The 5,756-nt window shown below is 33.2% G+C and overlaps 1 long non-coding RNA gene across 1 annotated transcript in view; it reads left to right on the forward strand.

The window, feature by feature from the left end:
* The first annotated feature begins 1,669 nt into the window (after nt 1–1,669).
* LOC112091833 overlaps nt 1,670–5,756 on the forward strand; it is a 5,304-nt gene continuing 1,217 nt past the window's right edge. Inside the window, exons 1-3 of the long non-coding RNA XR_002902319.1 lie at nt 1,670–1,818; nt 4,822–4,990; nt 5,448–5,616. This is a non-coding gene — a long non-coding RNA (uncharacterized LOC112091833). The remainder of the gene's footprint in view (nt 1,819–4,821; nt 4,991–5,447; nt 5,617–5,756) is intronic.

Consider the following 5,756-nt stretch of genomic DNA (forward strand, 5'->3'; position numbering starts at 1 on the left):
TTTAAATTCCGCTGCGCACTCGATGCCATTAATTTTCTAACAATTGGTATCAGAGCCATGGTTATTTGTTCATGATTATGCTATGTACATAGATTTGTGATCTAAAAATATCTCTTTTATGCTTGAATTGATATTTTAGAGAGATGGCACTCTAGGGTTTCTATATTATGTTGTTATCATGAATATATGGTGAATGGTTATTAAATAATTATTATTGATTATTATTTATAAATTATCAATGATTATTCATTATTTAATTTTTACCGGTTATGGTTCCTTAGAGTTTAGAATGGTTGTATAGGAATTTGTTCATTACAATGTAATTAGATAAGCGGCCTATCATCGCCGTTAGGATTTATTTTATTTTCTTTATTAGAAATTTTGTAAACCGGAAAACGGTATAGGAATTTTTATGTAAAAATTCTTGGAGGAGATTTATCAAGGATCTTGAAGATGGATCTTGAAGATGAAGGATATGCAGGTATCTAATTTTCCTTGGTTTATAAAATTGTTTTGTGTTTTTTGAATAAATTGAAAAACTGCTTTGATTTCTGAAAATCTGGGTTACTGTCGCACAGGCACCGGTCGACCTCTCCGGTCGACCGGTTAGTGTAAGGCGGTCGACCAGTTGAGTATAACTACTCTGTCACCGATCGACCGAACCTAAAGTGACAGTATATGTTTTTGTAGTTTTTTGAGATTTTTTCAAGAAAACATGAAAAATAATTTTATGATAACCAGAATTTGATCGTGATGAAGAATTCAAGGACAACCGGGAAGATTCAAGATGAAGAATCGATATATGTTTTGATTATTCTTAGTAATCTTTATTTTTTCTTTTCTCTAAGATGGAACCATAATATTACAGTTATTATTATTATTATGCTTAAAGTGAATAACGTTAATTAAAAGAACTTAATTAACTATTAGCTGCAACACGAGACTTAAAATAGATCTAGTAGATGTGTTTTGATAGATCAGAGAGAATTTTGAAATATGATACATATTTCAGGAGCATTTATGCAAATAATTTATTAAACTATCTCTCTAACAATTGCCAAATCATTAAATCCGTTAATCAAATAAATAAGATGTTTAAAGTGAATAACGTTTCAAAGTTCATGGGATGCGCAAACTAATTTTCAAAGTTTGGGGACCAAAGAGACAAAAGACCAAAATTCATAGGCAAAAATAAAATTTACCCAATCAGTTCCACACTAATAAAATACAGCCTAGCACACCAAATAGCTAAACTTATAAGCGCGTTTGGAATTCGTTTTAAAATGATTTTATTTTTTATATGAAAATGAAAATGAAAAAGTTTTAATCTCAGACATAAATTATTTTTAAAAATGCGTTCGGTAGTTTTATCAAGAGGTTATTTTTAGCATAAAAAATCTATTAATATTTCTCTGCTCGAGAAATGAGAAAATAAAAACTAAAATAAAAAATGACTAAAAATTATTTTTTATTTCTTTCTTATTTTACACTAAATAAAAAAATTATTTTATTTTTATTTTTTATCTTTATTACGTTAAATACTGTTTTAAAAATATTTTTATTTATTTATTTTTTAAAAACGTGAAAAATAAAAACGGGATCAAACAGGACTTATATTCACTCAGCCCTCTTTATGGTTTATAAACTTTATATCGTTCAAAATTCAAAATTAAAACACAATTCACCCAGCGTCATTTCACTGTGCTTACCGATCAGTGCTGTGGCCACTCACCGTGCCGCCTCTGCGTTGCCCACGGCGCCGTTTCCGTACTTAAGTCGCTGGCGCTCTGCCTACTATCACCGCTGTTGTGCTCAGTGGTAAGCCTAATACCTTAACTATTTCTTGATCATTTTATTCCCAAGATTCTCGTGCTTTGGACATGTTCCAATTCTAGTGATTTTCAGTGTGTTTGATAAATCGTTAATCAGTGATTTGATTGAAAAAAATGGGTCAAGTGACGGGTGTTTTTTTGCTCCTTTTTTTTTTTTTTTGGTTTTTTTATTTTATTTTTGGAAATTCAAGGCATTCATTAAGCAGCCAAATCGGCTAAAAACATTCATTTTCTTGGTTATAGAATAGCCAGATTGCTTTCAGAGGTGGGGGATTTTGTTTGAAGTTTTGAACTTTAACTCCCGTTTGGCGTTTTTCCTTTTTCGATGTGGGGCTAGGGTTCCCATTACATTTACAGCCAAACTCAGAAACACAACAACACTCGTTCCCATTACATATACAGCAGCAGCAAATCTTCTTCTTCTTCGATTTCGCTGCTCTCTCTCTCGTCTAAGAATCTGGTAAAGTTGTCGTCTTTGGTCTCCGAATAATACTATCCCTTCACGCCCAAATCGGAAGAATTGGGGATAGAGTTCTGCTGAGTTCCAAAGAAACCCCCGAGGAAGTAACGCCACCTTCGATTGCTCTCATTCTGGTCCCTGCGTTCCTTCGATTGCCTCTATTCCGAAAAGGTCTCTCTCTCTGATTTTATTGAAACTTTCGATATGTTTGTTTGGGAAATCTACAAATTTTATGTAACCTTAATTCTTTCATATTTGAATCATTTGTAACCGTTTTCTTATAACCTTTGTGATGGTTTTCCTGTCTGTAGAATCAATTGTAACCGTTTTCTTATAACCTTTGTGATGGTTTTCCTGTCTGTAGAATCAATTGTAACCGTTTTCTTATAACCTTTGTGATGGGTTTTCTGTCTGTCGAATCATTTTTAACCGTTTTCTTATAACCTTTGTGATGGTTTTTCTGTTTGTCGAATCATTTGTAACCGTTTTCTTATTTGAATCGACCTTTCATCGAACCTCCCATCTTGAAAGTTGTGTTCAACTCTTGTTTGATATCTCCGATCTCTGCTTGATTGGAAGTTGATTCTGTACTGTTCTAACGCAGCATTTGCCTTTAATCACTAATTGGATCCTCTCGGTTTGAGTCTCATCTCATGGAGATTTACAAGTGTGTGTGTTTATATATATATATATATATTATCGTCACTTTGTTCATATTTTGCTTTATTTAAGAATATGTTTTGACATTCAGAAGTAAATTTGTTTATGTAAATTTGTTTTTTCTTTGGGTAATTCAATTAGAGTATGGTACTACTTTGCATAATTTGATTGTTTTATTATGATGTATTGATTATCTTCCCGTTACTTTAGAAAGTAGTGAAGTTCTACAATTTCTTTTATGTTTTCCTTACTAATTTATGTTTGTACTATAATAGTATAGTAGTATCGATACTGACCTGAATATGTTAGAGATCAAGTGTTTGTATTAAGCACTGTGTTAATGGTTTTTGATGATTTGTATAGATTAGGATTATTTTCCTCTTTCTTTGTTTGGTAACTAGATTTGGTTGGAGCTTCTTTTGTAATCCATATGTATTCCCACTATATGGCATTTTTTCTTGAAATATCTTTGAGTTTATCCTTGTTTATCTCGGTTTTGCTTCAGTTAGTTTCTGTATTTGTTGCATTATGCCAAGGTTTTTTGCTTGTTCCTTTACCTAATTGATTTTGCCAATTGACTCACATTCTGCTACACAAGTTGCTGTCTATCTGTATGTAATAACCTATGCCATTGTCTTGTATCATAGTTATACTTTACTCTTATATTTTCTCTCTGTTTTGTTGCAACTGATATTATTCTCGTACATCACAATGCAATCCTATCTCAATATAAGATAAGTTCATCCGTCTTGTTTTCTTAAAATTTCAATAATCTAATTTTTTTCTTTTTTTTACTTTTTCATATATTTACATACTTTGCAGGTTCGAAATGGTATCTTCAATAGCCTCTTGATCTTATGATGTTTATGTCAATAAATCTTATGTGTTGTTTTCCTAACATCACATGATTTATTCTTACTTGCTCTTTGGATAGAAAAAGACATTATTTGGTTGGATTTCTTTCCACCATGGATTGTATCTTTTGATACTTTCTTCTCAAAAAAAAAAAAAAAAAAAATACAAATGGGAATAGCATCTGTTGCAAAGCAAACTAGTTCATCAGTAAAAAGCATAGTTAGCTAAGACATGAGCCAGAACTAGTGGGATTCCGAACCGTGTCTAATTCGTTACGTTGCTAGAAGCCCCTAAGGAATCTCCCCGCCATATCCAAAAAATTCAGAGAGCTTAGTATGCGCTTGTCAAACACCAGTACATTACATTCCACGCCCACCATAATTACCAAGCTATCATTATAAAGACTTCCAAGTCCATAACAGACTGACCTCGTCCTAGCTACTTCCAAAAACAAACCACCAAAAGTAGCAGCCCTTACCCTCAATTTTTTCAATAATAACAACACAACACTAGTATTCCAAACTGCTGTAGACTTCGGGCACGCCCAAAGTGCATGCCAAATGGTCTCATCCCGTTCTCCACATCTCGGGCAAGTGGTCGATATGTCGATTCCATGCCGACTTAGAGAAACTATAACTAGGGATAATAGAATGAATGGCCTGCTGCTCAAAAAGTTTTTAATTTCACTTGGTAAGTTTAACCTCCCCAGCTTATTCCACGACCACATGTTTGAACAAGTGCACATACTTCAACTCCTCTGCCAACCTGTACCCACTTCACAGAGTGGAAATCTTTAGCATCATAATGCTAAATGAAGGAGTCATCTCACTCATGATTTCGCAATTGGATGCTAAAGATGAGCTCCTAATCAATATTGAGTTCCAATCCAGTGTATTAAACATGATGTAGTTTATGGGATTAAATTATCAAATAAAACAAGTTAAGAGACTAAAGTACAAAACATAAAAACCTAAAATGCTGGTGTTACATGGTGTACTTTTTTATTTGAAGCAGGCACATTGCATCTTTTCAAGTTCCAGGATGTGGCAAATGCTGTGAAATCCAAAGCGAAAGAACCCCCAAAACCCAAACGACGACGATGACGAAGAAGATGGTGAAGTGAAAGTTATCGTTCATCGTGCTGTCATTGGTTGAGCTTAAAGAACTCTCTAATATCTGTTATGTAAGTTTCTTCTTTTCTCTTCTCTTCTCAGACTTTGGACATTTCGCTTTCTATTATCCAAATTACAATTTCAAAACGAGTAGGTAAGACTCGTCACTGATTACTTTCTCTTATTTTTGTGATTTTCTAATTCTTACTTTATTTCTTTCAATTATTCAAATTCCAAATTGGAAAAATGGGTGTCTTGTTTCTGTTTAATTGAAATTCATTTAAATTGTTTCTTTACGACCTATTTTATTTGAGTGCCTGTATAATCTTAGACAATGATATTTAGATAGAAGTATATAGAACGGCGATCATCATACACCAAGTAGAGTAAGTTTCTCACACATTTGATTGACAAATTTGAGTCAAATTAAATTTACAATGTACACCGAGTAGTTATGGATTGTACATTGTTTGTAAATGCTGGTGTTACATGGTGGTGTTACATGGTGTACTTTTTTATTTGAAGCAGGCACATTGCATCTTTTCAAGTTCCAGGATGTGGCAAATGCTGTGAAATCCAAAGCGAAAGAACCCCCAAAACCCAAACGACGACGATGACGAAGAAGATGGTGAAGTGAAAGTTGTCGTTCATCGTGCTGTCATTGGTTGAGCTTAAAGAACTCTCTAATATCTGTTATGTAAGTTTCTTCTTTTCTCTTCTCTTCCCAGACTTTGGACATTTCGCTTTCTATTATCCAAATTACAATTTCAAAACGAGTAGGTAAGACTCGTCACTGATTACTTTCTCTTATTTTTGTGATTTTCTAATTCTTACTTT

The sequence above is a fragment of the Morus notabilis genome, unplaced genomic scaffold (assembly GCF_000414095.1).
Source record: "Morus notabilis unplaced genomic scaffold, ASM41409v2 Scaffold652, whole genome shotgun sequence".
Taxonomy (NCBI): domain Eukaryota; kingdom Viridiplantae; phylum Streptophyta; class Magnoliopsida; order Rosales; family Moraceae; genus Morus; species Morus notabilis.